This window comes from Hyposmocoma kahamanoa, unplaced genomic scaffold (genome assembly GCF_003589595.1).
Source record: "Hyposmocoma kahamanoa isolate Upper Pololo Valley unplaced genomic scaffold, ASM358959v1 88, whole genome shotgun sequence".
Classification (NCBI taxonomy): Eukaryota; Metazoa; Arthropoda; class Insecta; order Lepidoptera; family Cosmopterigidae; genus Hyposmocoma; species Hyposmocoma kahamanoa.
The window spans coordinates 16932490-16954801 of NW_020654466.1; the positions used below are offsets into that span (position 1 = coordinate 16932490).

The 22312-nt window shown below is 36.0% G+C and overlaps 1 long non-coding RNA gene across 1 annotated transcript in view; it reads right to left on the reverse strand.

Annotated features, from left to right (window-relative positions):
- Window positions 1-22312, reverse strand: part of LOC113235824 — a 180516-nt gene that overhangs the window by 97413 nt on the left and 60791 nt on the right. Inside the window, exon 2 of the long non-coding RNA XR_003310893.1 lies at window positions 19147-19189. This is a non-coding gene — a long non-coding RNA (uncharacterized LOC113235824). The remainder of the gene's footprint in view (window positions 1-19146; window positions 19190-22312) is intronic.

Here is a 22312-nt window from a genome sequence, read left to right on the forward strand (position 1 = left end):
CCTAGTGCGGGGCTATGTTGAGTGTGCGCGTTATTTATTTAAAAGACTTGGTAATCAGTTCATCTTTGTTATTCATTTCAAAGCAATGAGGTGGCACTGCAACTGTTATAGACAGGTGTGTCGCTTACCACCAGGCGCACGAGTTGTTCATCCCATCACTTGGTAGTATTAAAAAAAATACAATAATTAAGGACTAATAAGAAATATAATTGAGTAATGTTATACATACATACATACAGATTAAAGTGTCAGATCATTGCTGATTTTCAGTTTTCACTGGTAGCTGTTCGCTTGCTGCACCAGGTTGATGTGCGGAGTTTACACCAACTACTGTACCTTTAGTAATAATTCAAAGTTTAAAGGCTGCCCGAGTAGAAATACTTTTTTTTATTTAACTTTAAATTCATAATTTTGTGTTGCTTATGGTTTTATTGGGGATCAGTTGTTACTCGATATCTATACAGATAGGAGCCACTACTTACATACTTTTTTAAAAGCAAAACGTTTTAGCGTTTTTTACTGGATAGTAGTTGCTCGTTGCAAGCTAACGGGCAAGCTAAACGTTCGCACTATAGTAGGAATAGACACCAAGTCAAAACGACCTGATCACATAAAGCATGCTATCTCCTGGAAAAGTGGCAGCGTCTCAATCATTGTCGACATTCAGACGAAAATATTCACCATGATTATTTGACAAACAAGCAGCCATCCTTGATTATTATAGAAAGAAAGTCGAGATTTTGACACTGAGACTCAGTACTGGTTTTCAACTGGAGCTTGAGACTTTTAGACTTTTAAGTACTTTAGTTCAAGCTCAGGTGTGAATTTGTTAATTTATATTATACAGCAATGGAAAAATTTAGCTCTAGTACAGAAATTGAGAAACAGTCAATCTTAATCTTGCAAGTCCGTTATGAAAAATTCCAAAAATTAGATCGTTTTATTTAGAATAATAAAAACACATATATTATTATCAATATTTCGCAATTGGTGTAAGAAGATCACATCTGCAAAGTGACACCTTTTCAAAATATTCTACGAACGAGATTTGTCGATAGCTTTTTTCGATCATTCTCGGACTAGTGTATAGTACATTATCGTGTAATTATTAAATAATATTTCACGATGCAACACTAAATTTAAATATTATATTAAATAATATTGCACGATAAAAAATCGAATACTTAAATAATAAAAATTGCCATGGAAATTAGGTTGTGAACGATAGTACGATATTTACCGGTTTATGCGTACAGTCGATAGATACAACCTCAGCTCGAATTTTTCCAATACTAATACGGTTCATTCTGTTTGGGTCGAGCAGCAGGGACATTGGATTTATTTCAGAGTTTATTTTTTATAAACGAAATTAAAGCCGTCTGGAAAATGTATATCGTATAGTATAGGTGTTCTATTTAGTACAGTTGATATAAAAAATCATTGGTATATTGTGTGAAGTACCTCATGAATACTACGGTTTTCTTGTAAAATTTTGAGGTGAGTTTGTGTTTACTTCTATCATGAAAATTTTTATGAATCGTATCAATTTTATTATGATTTTACTATGTATTTTTTTCAAAGTGATTAATTCAATACTTTCTCTATTATGCGAGATCAACCAAAGCCATTTGAGGTTGTATAGACTCTTAAACAGGAAAGCTATAAAACTTCACATATACATAATTTGTTTTATGTAGTTCGTATCATTTTTATGACTCATTGTGATAAACACTTTCGACTATGATCTTAGTCGCTCTGATACGATTTATTTCCAAAATCCACTTTCTTCAAGTAAATACATCTTGCTTAATAGGTTCGTTAAATCACTTAATAAAAACAAATGTTAATACATTTGCAGCTGTGCCAGAAAAAGGGAGAACAAATAAAACGACTTCACGAGTCATCGGGCAGAGTAATTAACCTAAATAACATTTTCTTTTGGCTTCGGGGGCACCCCGCTTGAAATATTGCGCCCTGGTGAGTTTCGTATAGGTATATTAGACATGGTATAACAAATATGTTTTAAAAGATTTTATATAATAACTATATATAAGATTCAAAGTTGTGGTAGCCTAATGGTTTGAACTAGTACCTCTCAAGCCGAGGGCGTGGTTTCGAATCCGGATTCGCACTTCTCAGTGTGCAAAATTTAATTTGAAATTTACCATGCGCTTTTCGGTGAAGGAAATTTTGTAATGATACCTATACGTCGAAGATCCACAACTCTCGGAAAACATGTGAACTCGCATTGAATCCAGATCATTTCCACCAAAGGTGCCCGAAGAGAAAACAGCAATTTTGTCATACAAATTTCAATCCTCATCTCGCCTCGCCTCGCCGGTGGAAAACCACCTTTAGGTACTTTAAATTAATTTTAAACAAACGACGATAGGATTTGTTAGAATTGCATCATATTTAGAATAGCATTCTAAACCTATGTATGTAAAAATATCTAAATGCCACAATATGGATTACCTATCACCTACAGAATTACCTATGACCCTGAAACTATGACGTTCTGCAGTTGTGCTAGCATTTTATTGTAGTCAATAGTAAAAATATTATAACACAACTTGAACAACACAATTATTTCAATTATATGGTTAGCAATAAGACCTCTGTTGCATTATGACTATTGTCTATTGTTTGTCTTCGTATTTTGTTCTTGTGTGCAATAAAGAGTTGTTATATGTTGTATTGTACAAAGAACACTTCTGTGTATTCATTTTAGTACCTACTTACTGTTTAAAAATGTATTTTAATCAATGCTGACCTACTTTCGCGCCTTCTCGGTGTACGTAATTTTTAAAGAATCTCACAGAATTAATTGGATAGCTCGAAAAATTTTAATCATTTAGTAATGAAACCCACATTTTATCTTAGGATTTATAATTATGAGCATAAAGCTGATTTTACGGGCTAATTAAAGCACAATATTTGTTGTGCGGAATGAATGAATATTTTTGTACACCTGTGCACTAGTACGCCCTTATAACAAAAAACACACTTAAGTCTTACGTACAACATCATTATAGCAATTGCGCAACCAAATAAAATTGTAAGGAAAAGTGAATGTGATACCTATAATGGTAAAAAGTCTCGCAAAATCACTCAAAAGGTGTACTTTAAGTTACCCCACAAAGCTAAAAGGGTGTAGAGGTACAGAATAGAAATCATATTATAGAGCTTTAACTTCGGGGCTTTTTGTGAATATGCATTCACAAAAAGAAAATCTAATGTTCGATATCATACTTCGTTTTTTTTAGAATTAAAAAAAAATGTAAACAAAGAAGCAGTGATCCTAAACCTTGTTCTTCATTCAATAAATTACAGTAAAGAAAAATGTCGTGAGAATTGACGACTATATGCCACTTAAAAATGACACTATAATGTAATTATTTTAGAAAAAGTTTCCATTTAATGTTCGAAAGTTCTGTTTTCATTTAATAGTGTATATACATATCATGGAAAAAATACGTAATAATTACTTATAGATACTAAATATGTTTCAGAACTTTTTCACGGTATTTATCAAATTGCTTTGCTTCTTAGAGGAATAGTCTAAGCTTTGCTTACACAATGATAATTGAATGAATGACATGTCTACCAACATGATCATAGTTTTGAGAAAATGGCGCTTAAAGATTTTTACTCGTGTTTTGGTTAATGGATTTATGTTTTTTTATAATAACAAGTGAAGCGACGAAATAGTCGTGCGCCTGATGGTAAGCGACAAGCCTGTCCATAACAGTTGCAGCTTTAAATCACTGCGCCCGTCAGCCTGACACATAAGTTGATAAGTCTCATGTACCTGTAATTTCACCAGCACCGTTACCCCTCATTCACACGGCATTGCACTGCACGTTTTTTGCAATTTAAATCCGAACCGAATATACAGTGGCGCATATATCATAATGTAGTGTAAATGCCGTCAAAACCGGAACGCAATAATGCTCACATTATTGCTTGGCGGCAGAAATAGGTAAGGTGGCAGTACTTCCCTGGACAAACTCTTCCACAAGGATATTTGCTAAATAAACTGTCTGTCAACTATTTTTACCATTTTTTTAAATATTTGGAGATTTCAAATCAGGTACTTTATATTCGTAAAATGCGGACGAGACGATAAGCTACAATTTGGCATTAAAATATCAACTTTCAAGTGTTTGTGCCTTAACACGTTATAGCTTATCAACGTCCTATGTTGTGGACGAAGTAGAGCTGACACGTTACAGCGATTACACTCGACGACTTTTAGCAGCGATGCAAACGCAATACAAGCGCGCGACTGCATTGACACAAACGCACGATTGCATCGCTGCACTTGGGATTTATAAGCCATTGCGTCAATGCAATCGCGTGTTTGTATCGATGTAGTCGCTCATTTGCGTCGATACAACCGCCTATAAATCACAAGTCACCGTGTGCATCCACTCTTAGACGTAGAGTAATCTAGCAATATCGAAGAAATTTCATTACCTTTCTGACAAGACCATGATGTAAAACTCAATTGGAAGATATCGATACTACCACCACAGTATCTACAAGTCACATGTCACTCAAAATATCTACTGTAACCTCCCTCAACTGTGACAAAGGTTAAAGCAGCTTCCCAACTTCGGATGTAAGTTACGTTTAGTTATTTTCAAACACGCAACGCACCTTTTGGGTACTACTATTGAAGTGATTGATGGTTGCCATTCCGCTTACATTTCCCATTCCACTTCGCCAGTTCGAGAAAAGCTTTGAGAACATATTGCAATAAATAAATAATAACGCTCTAAAGAGAATCCAAATCCCTATACTGTTATGTAACTGCCTCTGTGACTGAACGGTTACCATGCTGGTCTGCCACGCAGAGGTCCCGGGTTCGATTTCGAAATATTTGTATGGCCTATATTTATTTTTCTCGTGAGTTTGGATATAATTTGTGGTTGTCTATGTTTGTGTCCATGGTATCCGCGATACAGAGTTTCCCTAGTACGGGGCTATTAAAATACATTTTATTCTCGTTCGTTCTCTCACATTCTCTTTGAGGCGGTAAACAGTAAGTAAGCAATAGACAAAACTCTCATAAGTAGAAGACAATTCTCTCATATCGAGTTCTTAGGTTCGAAAATCGCGTATAAACAACAAAAAGCATCATTTCAGACTTTTTACAAGTCCCATGGTCTAGGGCAGACCATGGTTTTAGTTATATAAGGCATTACAAAATATAATTTGTACCAAAATACTGATAACGATAACCGATTTGAAAAAGTAAATGTATAAGCATACAAGAAAGTGAACCCTAATCTAATTAAGAAACGAAATCACGGTATTATGAAATCGGTGCTAAGGAAAGCAACACAATCGTCTCGCACCTACTTTTAAAATTTTTCTCATTCATTTTTTATTTTAAATGCACTTACTTACTCATGACTACTGCCTAGCCCGGGAGCAAAGATGGGGTCTATGACGAGTCGAGCTCACCCAAAAGATGCGTATTCAATCGCACTTTAAACATTTGGGTTGTATGTGCTCGAAAACACAGTCACTGGCGGGAATTCTATTCTCTGGCTATACGTACTATAAAAGATATCAAAACGTCTCCAGGGAACTGTGGCTACAGAGCTAAGGTCTTGAGTCCCTAACACTGTAGAGAAGCTCTGTCATTAGACAGGAATAGCTTCAGAATGCTTACTAAAGTCTTAACAGGGCATTATGGCTTGAACAAGCACATGTCACATATTGGGCAAACAGAGAATAGAGAGTGTAGATACTCACCCAATGCTGCCACCTTATGGGTGTACGAAGTTCCATACTGGGAAGGTACAGGCCACAATCAGAGGACATAAAAACTGTCGGAACCAGGAAAGTCCGTCAATGCTTTAGTGCTGTCGGCCTTGGCTCTGATCTATAATTAGTGGTGATCACTATAGATCAGTTGATAGTCGCAGTGATGAGGGTATCCAATCATAGACCCGAATGAAGTCGCCCTACTAATAATAATAATGCCTGAAAGAAATATCAACCCAGTAACGATAGCCGATAACCTCGATTTCGCAACAGTTCCGGGTTTGATTCACGGTAGAATCAATTTGGAGTATGATTTATCCGAAAAATAAAAATACGCGATTCTAAATCCAAAACAATAGTTCTTTGCCATTTAATCTTATCTAACAACTGCATTACCATTATACTTTGATCGACGACGGCCATGTTTTCGCCTGTTGATTTCGTGATGTAATTTTTGATGGCCTGGGGAAGCTATATATTTTCTCTTTCTCGTCATACTAACCAAGCCTTAGGTTCTATTCGATTGGAACCGCTATCTCTACATTTAAGCATAATGGAGCTTACTAACAACATTACGGCACTAAAACGATTCACTTATTACCTTACTACTCCCCTAACCTAATCTAAATATAGTTGCTCGTTGCTGAAGGCGAAAAGGTATAAAACTGTATAATAGCTGTATAATAGGATAGCGAAATACAGTTTTGTTTGTGTAAACAAAACTGTATTTCGCTATCAGCATTGACAATAACATACGACATCAAATATACTTGAAATGAATAAAAAACATACCTGTTAGTATAAATACGGCCCAATTATCTACATTTTCAAGGAACGTTCAAACGTTTTTTTTCTCTACATTGCTGACGTCAGTAACTTTCGATATCAGTGTTCGAGATTTCTGTACAAGATCCTCTCAATGACGTCAATTTATGAATTATTGGCACAGTTTTAAATACAATAGGTTAAATACATGGTTTAGGTCAGTTCATTCCACAATATGGTGACAATTAAAATCCAGTCAAAAATCGTCTTTCTTTTCAACGGTATGCTTGCTACCAAAACTGTACGAATAAACCCGACTGAATTATTTATTATTTTATAACTACGCAAATTACATAGAGAGGTTCCTGTTCTGTGACTACCAGAGCAGCGAAATTCACTCTTTAATGTCTGGGAATTGATTTTACAAAAGTTTCATCGAAATTTTTTTGTCTTACAATTTTGTTTAAGGATGTGACTTTACTTGTTATTGACATTCATAGCCCCGTACTAAGGAAACCATGTGTCGTGGGTGCCTTGGACAACCACACATTACACCCAAACTCACGTGAGAAATAAACGTAGGCCATACAAATATTTCTCCCAGCCCGGGAATGGCATGATGATAGCATGGTGTTCGTTCGACCATGGAGGCTGTTGGGGGCAATTAAAAACAGATTATCTGGATTTATTAGGAGTAGAGCTCCTGGTGAAAGAGTTCGTTCAGGGAAGTACTGCCACCTTACCTATTTCTGCCGCCAAGCAGTAATGTCGGCATTACGTCGTTCCGGTTTTGAAGGGTATAAAGGTGCTGATGAAATTACAGGCACGTGGAACTTATGTCTCAGGGTGATGGGCGTAGTGGTAGTGCCCCTCAGATCTTTGCGATTTAAAGTTCTGAGTGGCACTGCAACTCACCCGTTTGCCAGGGCAACGTGTTATCTCTAATACATTGACATATATAAACAACACGTTGTTCTTGCAAACGGGTGAACTGTTATGTACAGGCGAGTAGCTTACCATCAGACGCACAACTTGTTCGTCCCATCACTTGATATTATAAAAAAAATTTGCTTTACATTGCTTTAATGAAAAGCGGTATAAAGTAAAACAATAACGTATGTTTAAAGTGGATTCAAAAACAGATCCAAACTTGAAGCATATTTCAAACTTACCCTATCATGTCGGAAGCACCGGAGGATTCACGCTTGAGGTGTTTCACTCAAACTATGGTGAATCCAAGCGGACATCTTTGATTTATTCAATTTCAGGGCAGATAGTTCAGTGAACTTTATTTATGTACTTTAAAATGTTTGAACTATGATTTATAGTCCTCTGCCTTGAGGAGACAGACCCGTGATCAGAAATAAGATTCATAGGTACATAAATTGTGGCAATTAACACTTTCTTTGGTAACTTTTTGTCACATAAAAAACCGACCTCAAAAGTCATTCATTCCCTAGTTTGTCACCCTCAAAGGTGGAATATTTTCGTCAAATTTAAATGCGGCCACTCCTGAGGTACCCTCTTTCCTACAAAAAAGAATCATTATAATCGGTTTACAAATGCAGGTAACCTATAACAAAGTTAAAAATTTTTTTGTCCAAAATAACGTTTGTTCGAATTTTCATTACATCGAAAACCGAATTATATCGAAACAATTGTTCTTTCAGAATATGTTGAATTTTTATCGCAAAGACACGATGAGGTTCGGTTAGGTTAGATTAAGTTAGGTTTAAAAGAAAAACGGTTTCCTCTCAAAATTACTTTCCAAATTTCATAATTTCGACCAAACGTTATTTCTGGAAAATGTCATTTCGGACTGCTGATAGGAACCACAAATGCCTAGTTCTCGAAGTACCGCGTAACATACGTACAAGAAAAAACACAAAAACACACATGCGAATTCAGAACCTTCCCCTTTTTTTTTGAAGTTGGTTAAAAAGGTACTACTATTCAACCACGACCATAACAATGGATATGTTAGTCTCATGCAGGATTTCTGTAATTTAAAGTTCATGTAAATGGTCATTTAAACTCAAGTTCAAAATCAAAATTATTATTTCGCACATTCATCTATAAGGTTAGTAACTGAACACTTAAAAATAGGGTTAGTATTACAGATAATAATTATACTCCATTCATAATTGTATGCATTAGAGTCCAGTGCATATGAAACGAGCCCTGGACTGCGAATGCAATAATACTGAGGAGGCCGTTACGGTTACCACGAATTCAACGCATCAAGGAAGCCACTTTGTTTCGTATAATAGCCGGAAAGCCTACATGCGAGTTAGCAAACATTCGCCTACTAGATTTTTTTTTATAAGCGACACACCTTTTCATAATAGTTGCAATGCCAGAGCTTTAAATCTCAAAGATCTAGAGGGCACTGCCACCTCGCCTGTCACCCAGAGACATAAGTTGATTAATTCCGTGTGCCTGTAATTTCACCAGCACCAAAACCGAAACGCAGTAATGATCACATTATTGTTTGGCGGCAGAAATAGGTAAGAAACCTCGACTGCTACTCAAATGTTATATGTTACATGTCAAATCTTCTGTTTGTAGCAGCGCTAGGCAGTATATGAATTTCATGTAATTGAAACAGGTATTTGAAACACAAACACGTATTTTGTTTTTGCATTACACAACGTCTAATGCATCTAAGTGCGTGCGATAGGTCGGTAGGCGTATATATGTGTAAAAGTGGGAGTGTGTCTCCGATAAACACGATTCTCAACACTGTAATACCCTAAGAACAATAACGTATTAAGTTATTGTTCTTAGCAATACTAATGTATTTTGACAATAAAACACATTTCCTACCTTTATAAACCTACGATTAAATGAAAATTTTCCATCTTTATAAACTTAATACGTTTCAAAGACTTGCACTATAAAAAACTTAAAGAAACAGAGATTCTAAACATTAAAATGAAAGTATTCATAAAATAGGAACGTACTATCGTGTCATTGGTAAACGTCTTTCATGTTTTCTTTAACTGTAATTTGTTGAATTAAAAGGTTTACGATCACTTTTCTTTGTTTTCAGTTTTTCTAATTCTATTTAAATTTGAAGCCGAGTGCGTTTGCTGAATACGTATTTTGTATTTGTATTCCAATTACTACAAAATAAATTTAATAATTGGTATTTCTAATATCTGAGAGGAATGTATTTTATAATTATCATTTGTGTCCAATTAGTATACCACTAATCGGTCAATGATTGTATTTTAAATAAATAGAGAGAGAGGAAATAATGTGTATAATTAAAGTTTACTAACCACCACCACACCAGGTACGAACGAACACAGAGAAAACAATGACAATAACAAAGAAAAAGGCGCCAAAAACAAGTTCATTTAAATTAAGAATTTCAATTTGAAACTAAACTGCTAAAACGTTTATAATCATAAAATATGGAACTGCAGCTCCTATAGGCAAGCGTGTCGCGTAACACCAGGCCCACAACTTGTTCGTCCCGTCACTTGGTATAATAAAAAAAAACTACGAAACGCCTAATATGAGCGCGCGGCCTGGGAACAGTCTTCTTAAAGTCTAAACAAAACAAAATCCATCAAGTATTATACACTCGCACAGAGGAATTCTCTGTGACGTATACAATTTTCGCGCTCGCTCAACCTTCAGGCAAGCCCGAACGTGGGGCAGGGCGCAGAGGGATGAAGGCATTAGCGGGGTAAAAATTAGATTTAACCCCGACACCGCCTGCGGTTCCGCCTACTCAGGGTTGCCCTTTCTAAATACACTTATGCACCACTGAAATTAGAATCTTAACTATACTGCTTGATCTATACAAAACCGTAGTCAGAGTATTCGAGACTTCATTTAAAATTGATATTGTATTGATATTTTTTTATGTTCTTTTTAATTTTTGACAATTTGTTTCTTTTAATATTGTGACTGATATTATTTCATTGGCTTGATATATACAAAATACAAATGATTGATTTGAATGTTGTTATCTTACACATATAAGTAAGTCTAACTTTGCCGATATCGTTGCTAAATATACAAAGTTCTTACAAATTATTTTCTAGTGTTTTCGAATGACATCGTTCACACAATTAATAAATATAAAATACACGTAGGTAATGAAACTATTTTTTCGGATCTTAGTCGTGTTTTTTCTCTCTCTCTGAGAGTCAGTCGCGACCATGAGACCTGTAAAGGGTTCGAAATGTTAGATTGTTATAAAAACAAATATACACGAATAAAATCCCAAAAAAATTATTTCATTTCCTGTGTAGCAATTGCGAAAACCTAAGAACTACAAATATTAAATATATTTTATTGTTTTGGTGTACAAACACAGCAAATACTCTGTATGAAAAAAATCGTACAGACTTTTTTAGGGATTCACGATTAAAAGTGAAAATAAAGACGAAGATATATAAGTTCGACTGGAACATTAAAACATGCAATGTTTAAGTTCTTTTATGTGAATTCACATAATTGTGGCAGTACATTGTTTACGTACATACGTACGTACCTACTTAAGTACGTTTATAGGTACACGACTTCTAGGCAGAAAGGCATAACTAACAGGAAAATATAGAATTAAAAAGATTAGTAAGAATAGCCGTCCCAGTATTTTTCACTAATTATATCTTGGAACTGAATTTTTTTTTCGGATGCAAATCGCGTATATTTGTTTTTTTTTTTTCAAACAAATCAATGTTTCGGGCTCTCTATAGGTCTCATAGTTACGGCCGACTGCCATCCTGTAAAGTGCCCCAGACGTTGGTTTATTCGAAAAACAAAATATACATGACCAAAATGTAATTTACGTGTCCCACGGTTACGGCTGACTGTCAACCTGTAAAGTGTCCCAAACGTTACTTTATTTGAATAAACGGATATACATAAACAAATATAAATATATGTAATTTACGTGTGAGATGGTTACTGCCGAATATCAGCCTGTAAAGGGCCCCAAACGTAAAAAATAATTTATTTCCAATGCGCAGCTTTCGCGTTGACCTAAAAACTCGACATGCGTATACTCCCAAAGTTTAAGTAGACAAACAGTTTTAAAGCCAACCCTAGAGACCAAGTTTATGCCCTCCTTAGCCACTCTTCTCCAGTTTATCCATTTTATATTTTCTCTTAGTGAACCATGGAATGAGAATATTTCTCAATATTCAGAAGAGGTACGAACTCGAATCGGATAAATTAGACCATTATATTAACTGCCTACGTTTATAGCGATGGCTTACCCTTATATTACTAATAGTATAGTAATAGTAATAAACCACGATTAAGGATAGGAAGCTGATTTTTAAATTTTATCATTTATGTGAACCATTAAAACTGTATCCTTCATACAATAAAGTCACATGTGATCATACGCGTTTGTGCGTGTGTTTTGTTTTTATAATAACAAATATTAAATAAAAAATAAGTGACGGGACTTACAAATTGCGGATCTGCTGGTAAGCGACACGACTGTTCATAATAATCGCAGTGCCAATCAGAGTCGGAGGGGCGCTGCCACTGCGCCCGTCACCCAGAGACATAAGTTGACAAGTCCCTATGTGCCTGTAATTCATCACCAGCACCCTTACCCTACAATACCGGATATAACTCTTCTGTTTAAGTGTAAGAAAGGTTATGTGACTAATTTCATTCATTGATAGAATCTTCAAATCACTCTCATGAAAAGTTGTAATTTTACAGATATGACCTTATTACATAAACGGTGTGAAATTTATTATATTTTTTTAAATAAATTTTAAAATTTTAAATAAATTTGAACCAATTTGTTGGACAAAGAAAATAAAGAGAAAAAAATGTAATGAAAGCACTAATCCATTCCATTTTAATTAAAGGCAATGAGATTTTTAATTAGAATTTCTTTAAATTAAAATACGCAAGTCCTAACATCTCTAGAATCTAGGTCAAAACCGTCATTGCGCGTCACCATTAGAACGGGTGTAAAAATGCAATTTCAAGGGAAATTAACATAAACGTAATAACAGCCCGGGTCTTTTGGACCCAGAGTTTGCTCCTTTGTTCTCTAGTAAAGGGTTTAAGCTCTCGGACACACCTACTGTCTGTTTTCTTCCTTCAGAGTACACTGGAGAATATTTTACCAACACGTCCTACACATTTATTTGAAGTTTAACGTGAACTTTGAAAGAAAAGAATAACAAGATTTATTGTGTCGGTACTACGTTTTTAATCGTACTTATATTATGTACCTTGGAGTAAACAAGTGCTCAATAATATGACGATGTGGTAATGTATCGATTATATACTAACTGTATCAATAACAATTTAGTTGCGCCCCCATTTCCAGCTCTTTAACTTCTATCCTAAGGCACTTTGGAAGATTTCTTACTATTTAGAAAAAAGGCCGCCTGATGTACTGTGATACTCACATTGCTGTTTTGTGTTATCATTGTAACTTTTTAAGGATATATTAATAAAGAATGTTTCATTACATAAACGACGCACGAAAAGAGCTTCACTGCACGACGTACCAATAATTTAAAAAGTATATATATTTTAATAATACTAAGAAGAAGAATAACAATAATAGAGTTTTATGCAATCGCTGCATAATAAGGGTTCTTGAAATCGAGTTGGCCTAAGTAATACGTACGAGATAGTAGCATAGTAGCGGTAGAGATCGACCGCTACTATGCTACTATCACATACAAGGAGAACCTTGTGGAAGGGTTCGTCGACAGAAGTACTGCCACCTTACCTATTTCTGCCGCCAAGCAGTAATGTGAGCATTAATGCTTTCCGGTTTTTAAGTGTAAGGGTGCTGGTGAAAGTACATGCACATGGGACTTGTCAACTTATATCTCAAGGTGTCAGGCGCAGTGACTGTGCCCCTCAGATCTTTACGGTTTAAAGCTCTGAGTGGCACTGCAATTGTTATGGACAGGCGTGAGCTTACCATCAGGCGCACGACTTGTTCGTCCCGTCAATTGAAGTTATAAAAAAAATAAATGAACCTAATTATGTAATGATTGAAAGATTTTTTTTTATGGAAATGCACATGTAAATTTTTTAACCAAATGGTAACGCTTATATTCCTGTTATATAACATTTTGAGATATCATTTATTAAAATAATTTGAATTTTAATAATTTCACAAATTTTGTGACGTTATTCCGTTCAGGAACAGAGTACCATAGAAATTAGAAATCAGAAGTAAAAAGAGCGCCTTTGCGATATGAAATTATAATTGACAGACTAAATTACAGTTGTAGAAAAAGAATACTTAATTCATTCATTCAACATTTTGTATGATCAGATAAAAAATCAATTATGCACTGGCGGAAAGAGTAAAAAGTAATAAATACTAGGACCTCGGTTCCGAGTACCTATTTACAGCCTTTGGAGTCGAAACCCTCGGCCCGTGGGGTCCCGGTGCCCTTCATCTGTACAAAATTTTAACCAAAAAATTAATAGACTGTCTGGGAAACCCAAGGGCCGGCAGCTACCTTGCCCAACGCATTAGCACAGCCATACAAAGGGTGAACGCTGCCAGCATCTTGGGCACCTTGCCGCGGGGACCCAATTTTATTCATATAATTTAATCCTAGTTTTACTTTCTAACATTTAAGCTTTTATTGTACCTTACCTGCAAATTATACACTATTTATATAAAGCAGGTCGCCAAGAGAATATTTGTACAAAATGACGAGTGCCTTTTCAATATTTGTAAGGGAAGCCATTTTAAAACTAATGAGTAAAAAGATATATTTCAAAAAAGAATTTCGCCCCCTACACATGTAAGATAAATTGTCCTTAAAAAGGATTAACGTAACCGCCCCGCGTACGTGCGAACATGTGTTCAACAATATTTTTCCAGCGACACATTGTTCACCCATTCCCTAAAACAATTTTCTGAAACAAAAGTTAGCACGATAAAGCACGATAACGTGTTATTTATTAACCGTATACTTCCTTCCTTGCGTAAGGTTATTATAATTATAATTACTTTAAACGGGGTGCAGGCGGATGATAATGGAGAAAACGACAGCGAACAAAGCCGTCAATAGGCAATGAATGTTAAGTTGAATTATTTATTTGAATTGATGCGCTGTGTCAAAATATTTTCTCTAAATACCACGTGTTCATGACATTCATTATACCGTATACATATAGAAGAAAAAGAAAGAAAGAAAATACATTTACATGTTTACCACTATGACACCACAAAAGAAAAAACGAAACATAATCAAAACATTCAACGTAAAACATAAATAAATAATTAGGAAACAAAAGCACAAATAAAGCAAAAAAAGTATATAAAAAATCAGATTAAATTAAAACACGAACTGTTCATACAAATACTATACTATACAAATACTTTGTGTGGTGCCAGTCGCGGTAACAAACTTTTCACAAAGTCGGTATTTGCTGGAAAATGCAATGCGTTCCCAGCACTGATATTCAGTTAGGACACTGTGTGAGGTCACGAAACAACATACGCAAGCATACTTACTTGAATATAATAAAATAAGTAACAGATTTGTGTGTGTGGGCGTGTGTGTTTTGTATGTTTAAATACTTCCAAATAATGTATATATAAGTATGAAAATACATTATAATAACTAATACACTATACCTACATCGAGCAACTAGTATACTCACAACAAAAAGTTATATATTATACTTATAAGTTTTATTAGTAGCAGTAGAGGTCCTTGTGAAAGAATTCATCCAGGGAAGTACTGCCACCTTACCTATTTCTGCCGCCAAGTAGTAATGTCAGTATTAGTGTGTTACGATTTTGAAGGATAAGGGTGCTGGTGAAATTACAGGCACATGGAACTTGTCAACTTATGTCTCAGGGTGACGGGCGCAGTGATAGTGCCCTTCTTCAGATTTTTGCGATTTAAAGCACTGAGTGGCACTGCAACAGTTATAGACAGGCGTGCAGCTTACCATCAGGTGCACGACTTGTTCGTCCCGTGACAAAAATTACAAGCTCTGTCTTAACAACTATTTCTTTTTTTATATAGTTTTATTGTCAAAATACGTTGAGAGAGGAAAAAGTATATAAATTGTTTACTAAATCTCTTATAACTCTGTTTTCAGGTTGCCAAAACCCGCAGAACTTTCAGTTATGATTTTTTACTATAATACTATTTGACGGGACGAACAAGTCGTGCACCTGGTCGTAAGCGACACGCCTGTCTATAGCAGTTTCAGTGCCACTCAGTGCTTTGAATAGCAAATATCCGAGGTGCACTGCCATTGCACCCGTCAGCCTGAGACATAAGTTGACAAGTCCCACATGTCTGCAATTTCACCAGCACCCTTAAACCTTCAAATCAGAAATAGGTAAGGTGGCAGTACTTCTCTGGACGATCTCTTGCACAAGGAACTCTACTGCAATTAAAATTTGTCAATATATAAGCTATTAAGTAACACTACTTGCGTCTTTCTACATCTAGGCCTAAGATTGTATGAAAGCGTATTCGTCTCCTTTATTTTGCTACAGTTGTGGCCTAACCTCTTCTTCTTGTGGAGTCAATGCCAAAAACCAATAGAAATCTTGTTTTATATTTCTTTGTAACAGTAAACAGCCACCTCTAAGCCCTCTATGAGCCTAGCCTTAGCGATATGAAAATGCTGAAGGCCCGCTCCACAAGATTTATTGTAAGAAATGATAAAAGAGGAAATAAAAGCCATACGTACTATACTCACCTCCCTTGCGGCACACGAAAGGAGCCTCCCCGTATAGCGTACCATTCCCTTCTAATACGTCTGGCGCACCGTGTACAACCTTATACCTTATGCCGATTGGCAAATTCTTTCACAACGATGGGAAGTATTATAGTGTATGCGATCGATAGGATAAGAAGACGCCTCACTCGCTGCCTTCGTGGCCGAACGGTAACCATGCTGGTCTGCCACGCAAAGGTCCCGGGTTCCATTTCCAGGCCGGCACAAATATTTGTATGGCCTACATTTATCTCTCGTGAATTTGGGTTTAATTTGTGTCCATAACACACGCATAGACAACTCGCGATATGGGATTTCCCTAATGCGGGACTACAAGTGTGTGCGTTATCATTATTGTTACCCCAAAAGGGTCTGTATAACAATTTAAAATAATAAATAATCGTAATCATAATTATTTATTCATAATTTCCGTTACATGTCAATTTAGTACCTTAATGAGAATGTTAACTAAACAAATGTATTGAATTGCATTATAAACTGATATAAAAGAAAAATAGTAACCTACTTACATTATAATAATATTATTTAAAATTAAAAAAATCCGATAAAATAAAAAAGATCGCTGGATTAGCCACATTTTTAGCCTAAAGCGAAAGGAAGACGTGCTCGGAGCGCTAGTGACATCGTCAGGTAGGTGATTGTATACGCGATGGCTCAGTGCATGAATGGTCAGCGTCACCTTCTCCATCCGGTGAAGTTCGCCGCGGAGGCGGTTTTCGTAACGCAATGTACCGCTCATTGTCACACCTCTTTTGGAACTCATACAAGTGATTACGTGCATACAGTTTTCCAATAAGAAAATGAGGAAGAAAATTTGAGAATTTTAATGGGAGTGAAGACGGACAGAACAAACGCAAGAATTATGATGGAAAAGGGAATTCCAGAACGATACAAAATTTCGAAAATAAATGGTCAGGAACCAGAAAGGGGAATGATAAAAAAACCCAACTTTTCTTTCTTCGATGATCCGCATCGTAACAAAGTTATCCGTTATCATGAGCTGTCACTGGCTGAAATATGACCTATTTGTTATAACCCGAAGAAAACGCTTCACAGAAAACCCTTAAAAGTTAATAGCAACGTAGAAGGGGATTAGACCGGGTTCAACCGTTGAGTAAACAGCCTATCACCTTGTACTAAATACATGTGTCTTTGTCTACGAACGGATTCCCAGCTTATTCCATTACACGCTTCGATGAGCAAGAAATACTTAGTTCACCGGGTCTTGATAACGTACGTTGAAGATACGTGTAGTACGGTGATGTATTACCAATTTCAAAAGTATTCAAATGTTAACATTTTGTTAACTTTTTGTTGTGTTAGCATTTTGAAAGTATTAAAATGTTTGAAAAGGACCAAAAAGTTCTACAGTAATTTTTTTGTCTTACAATTTCGTGCTTAATTTGTTATTGAACAATTAATAATGTGCGAGACAACCACAAAAGCAAAAAAACGACCAGGATACCCAGATCCAATTCAGTAAAGTTCATTTTCCAAACTGATCCCACCGGGAATCGAAACTGGGACCTCCTCATCTGGTGCCCATGACTCTAACCGCTGCGCCACCGAGATCGTCAAATTGAATGACTCACTACTCATGTAAATAATGTATTCTGTAATAGGGTCGCATATGGACAATATTACTGTTGCCTATAGTTCTTCAAATTTCCGCAACATGACAGGGGCGAAATATAGCTTGCCAGTCATAAATCAATAACCCTGCGCATATAACTCCAAGACCAATTAAGCCGTCCAATACAGATCGTAGTCCAGTCTTCCATTTTGCCGGAATCCCGATGTTAGTCAGGAGTTAACCGTCTCAGGCGCTGTGGTCTGACTAGGCTTGTCCTGTGATTCGGGCACAGACTACCTAATAGATCAAGTGCGGGACTCACTCGCCTAAAAGACTTGAAAAAGCCTACACTAATTTATTTACAAATGAAATTGCATTCAGGGCGGGTCAAATTAAATCGTACCCGTGTCGATATTGTCTGTTTTGTACTAAACCGTAGGTTACACATACGTACGTATGTCATTACATACTTGCGTGAATTGCAGAGTTGACACTGTTGCCATTGGCATAGTATTATTTTCTTTATATTTGATTTGAGATGGTTTTTTCTAAAGATACATGTTGAAATTTTTTAGGGTTAGCTAACATTGGTGGGTATTTTTGAGTCATCTCAACCTATTAAATTGGCTCCGATTGAAAGCCAACGTTGCAGACGAGCTGTGACATATTCCGAGCTGGATCCAGCCTGTATTTGTAATCTTTAATTTATTTTATGTAAGTTCTTTCTTTCTGTATTAACCACATTACAGTTATTGTTGTTGTGCGTTGTGGATATACCTAGGATTCGCACGAAACGTTACGCTTCCATATTTATGTGACGAACGGCTATCGAGTGGGGTTCCCTGCCAGCACACTTATTCTCTGAACGTTATAACTTGGGCCTTTTCAAGGCAAGAATGAGTAGGCGTTATTTACATATGTATGCTACGTCGTCGATCTCATCGTTACCTTCCATCAGGTGAGATCTCCATCTCACAAATGCGCACTAATACGTGTGTTATAAAAAAAGGCAAATACAGCATTACCACCACCAGATATAGGTAATTTTTCTTTTTCTAGTGGGCATAGACAATACACTTTGCGTTCTACGTTATAGCCACATTGATGCTTAAATTATGCTGAATAAAATTAAGATTGGCATAACAATGATTATTTTTGTAGTCTGTCTTTCTTTCTTTCTTCGTTATATTCCATTTTTATGACAATTGTCGCTCAGATTGTATTTTAACCGATGCTGACGTCACACCAATCATGTTGTAAAATACATGCAATAGCAATTACGTACTTAATTTATTTACCTATTTTGTAGCCTTTGTTGTGGTTGTGTAACCGCAGCAGTACCTGAAACCAACAACAGAGTACGTATAAAACATTAATAATATTATCCGCAAAGATATATATAAATGGTCGATTATTACATTTTTTATTTAAGGTCTAATTTGGAAATAAAAATTAGTCGACTGTCATTTTTTTAACCGACTTTAAAAAAGGAGGAAGTTCTTAATTCGTCTACAAATATTTTTTTTTCATGTATTTTACACGATAACTCCGGCTTTAAAAAATAAAATTTGTGAATCGACTTGAATGATAAATCTGGCCCTGTTGGGAGAAGCAACGAGTGATGTGATTCAGTCTGTGGAAACCCTGTGATCCGAAGCAAAAAAAAGTAGGCCTCATGATTAGCCACGAGAAAACGGAAATGAAGCCACATGAACCGATTTAGAAATGTTCGCCACATGAAGCTATTTAAAAATGTTCGCCAAACTCGTGACCTTTATGTTGGAGATGCCGTCTACAAAGGTGTGGCCAAATTCAAGTACCTAGGCTGCACTATAACAGATACCAACTCTTAGGAAGAGGATACAGACATCCGCATTCAGAACACCCTAAGGTATAGTGCAGCTCTACACAAAGTGTTAGTGTCCAAACTTCTGAGCCACCAAGCCAACTTTCGGATCTAAAAGACTGTCATAAGGCCCATTCTTAGTACAGGTGCGACGCTTGGACACTCACACTTAAAGAAGAGAACAAACTCCAGGTGGCTGAGAGAAAGGTTCTCAGGAAAATATTAGGGCCAGTCCAACAGGAGAACTGTAGCTGGAGACTTCGCACTAACGCTAAAATAGAAGAGCTCGTCGCCCAGCCAAACATCATTGGCGAAACCAAAGCGCATAGGATTCGCTGGCTCGGCCATTCAGAAAAGGTAGAAGAGGATCGGTACGTGAAGAGAGCCTAACTGGGTCAATCTACTGGACGAAGACCGATTGGTCGTCTCAGGTATCGCTGGAACGACACCATGGAGACGAATCAATTGGCGGGAGATTGCACAGGACCGAAAAAAAGTAACATCATCTCGTTTCGGTGGCCGGGACTCATTTTGGGTCGCTGACTCAGCGGAGTACGTGAATAAGTAAGTGATTTGAATGATTATTTTTTTGTTGGAAAGAGGGTACCTCAGTAGTGGCCCCATTTCAATTAATAAGAAGGAGAAGAAAATGCTCCACCTCTAAGGGTGACAAACTAGGGGATGAATCCATTTTTGAGCATTTTCCAGTAACGGATTTCAAATACGTTTATTGTTATGCAAATGCAGCGAGCTCTACTTACGGCTTTAATATGGTAAAACTAGTTTAGCTTTCAAAAAACCAGCTATACAAAAAGTACATAGAAGGTGACGTCTGAATAGAATAAATAATAACAAGCATAATAAGGAAAAGAATAATAAAAGGAATATAAGTAAAAGACAAATAGCTCATAAATAAATAATTTCCTTTTCTCTTAGTATTTTACCAAAAACCTTTTGACATTCAAGTCAGTGTCCGTATTATCATGATAAATAAAATATAAAATAAATTTATACTTAATTTTGACAAAAAAAATTGAATAAAATGAGGCTGTTACTCTGTGGGCGTTAGATGACGAGATACAGCGTTGGATTCCCGGTAGAACCAATTTGAGAAGATGAACATTTTTTTGCAAGTTGGCTCTAGTCAGGTTATTCCAGGTAATGACTTAGCGTGAATTCCATTGCTCTGGTACTCAAAACACAAGGAAATGTCTAATTTGAGACCAGGTTATTAGTGTGGTTATCCCGCAAATCATTATAATTATGATTGAATTCAAACTCAAATGTATCTTTATTTTATGATAGGTAAACTCTACTACTCATTCGTAAGACAGATTCCCCTGAGAAGAATGAGTAAGAAACTTCAGGGGTTTCAAACTCTTTGTTACGTTTATGCTTGTTTATTTTGTGTTTAATTCCGTATATGTGCTTGCAATAAAGTATATTAAATTTAAATATTCAGAATTTACACGCAAATTCAATTTATCTTCTGACATGAACAGAATTAACAGCCCCATATCTTTCTACATTAGTTTTGATTATAGTGACCCGTAGGGTGTACGAGAAGGACACTATAACCTGTGCATGCACAGGAACCTTCTTAGTTTAGGTTCTGACACCAGGTGAGCCAGTGTATAGGGTTGTCACCGACCGTTTTCACCTTAGAATGCTCTAACGTTGTCACTGACTTCATCCGGTTCTCAAGAGGCTAGCCGCGGGTGAGCCCACTGAGCTCACTGTTCTAATTTATTAACGGCATTTTATGTACGAATTTGTTTTTTATTTAAATAATCATTTTTTTAGCTATAACATTCTCAAATATTAATTATACATATATAATATGTAAGAACAGAGTGAGCAAGTATATTTTGGCTTGGTTGAGCGTGCTCCATCTTTGGACCTCCCGCACTTTCTAAACGGTGAGATTGTGAACTAGCAGTAAGGACAACGCACACCGGCGTACAGGAAGGCAGAGCACATTAAATTTATCAATTGTATAATTATTAATTTATTTTTAATTTATACTATTGCAATTGAATAAGGTATATATTGCAATGTTCTGAGACCGGACGGAGCATCGCGATACATACTCTATGCGTCTCAGAGCACTGAAATTTATAAGTTATGTCAATTGTAATAGCGTTTACGTATTTTAATACGTATTGATGAATTTAATGTCCTCTGCCTTGACGTCCATAAGTTTGCGTTGGCTGTAAGTCCACCAGTCAACCATTAAGCGAAACAGAAAAAAAAGGTTAATGCTACACTTGAAACAAAAATAACAAGACACTGTACGTCAAAATTTGATAGTTAATTCAATCTCTGTTCGAATCAATCACTGAAACAAAATGTATTATGTACTTACAATGTCTTACAAAAACATAAGATAATGTGATAAATGCAATATGAGTACAACATGATAAATGTAAAAAGATATTGTTATCATTAGAATGTTATCGTTACCTAATCTAGACGGATTGCTACCGACTTCAAAATCTGTCATCTTATTTACAATTTTTTATTGCTTTCACGTGACTGTCTATATTTTTATTTAATTAGTATTGTATGTAAAGAATGTTTGTACTGTTAGGCGCGTGTCCACGCTATGAAAATTTGCC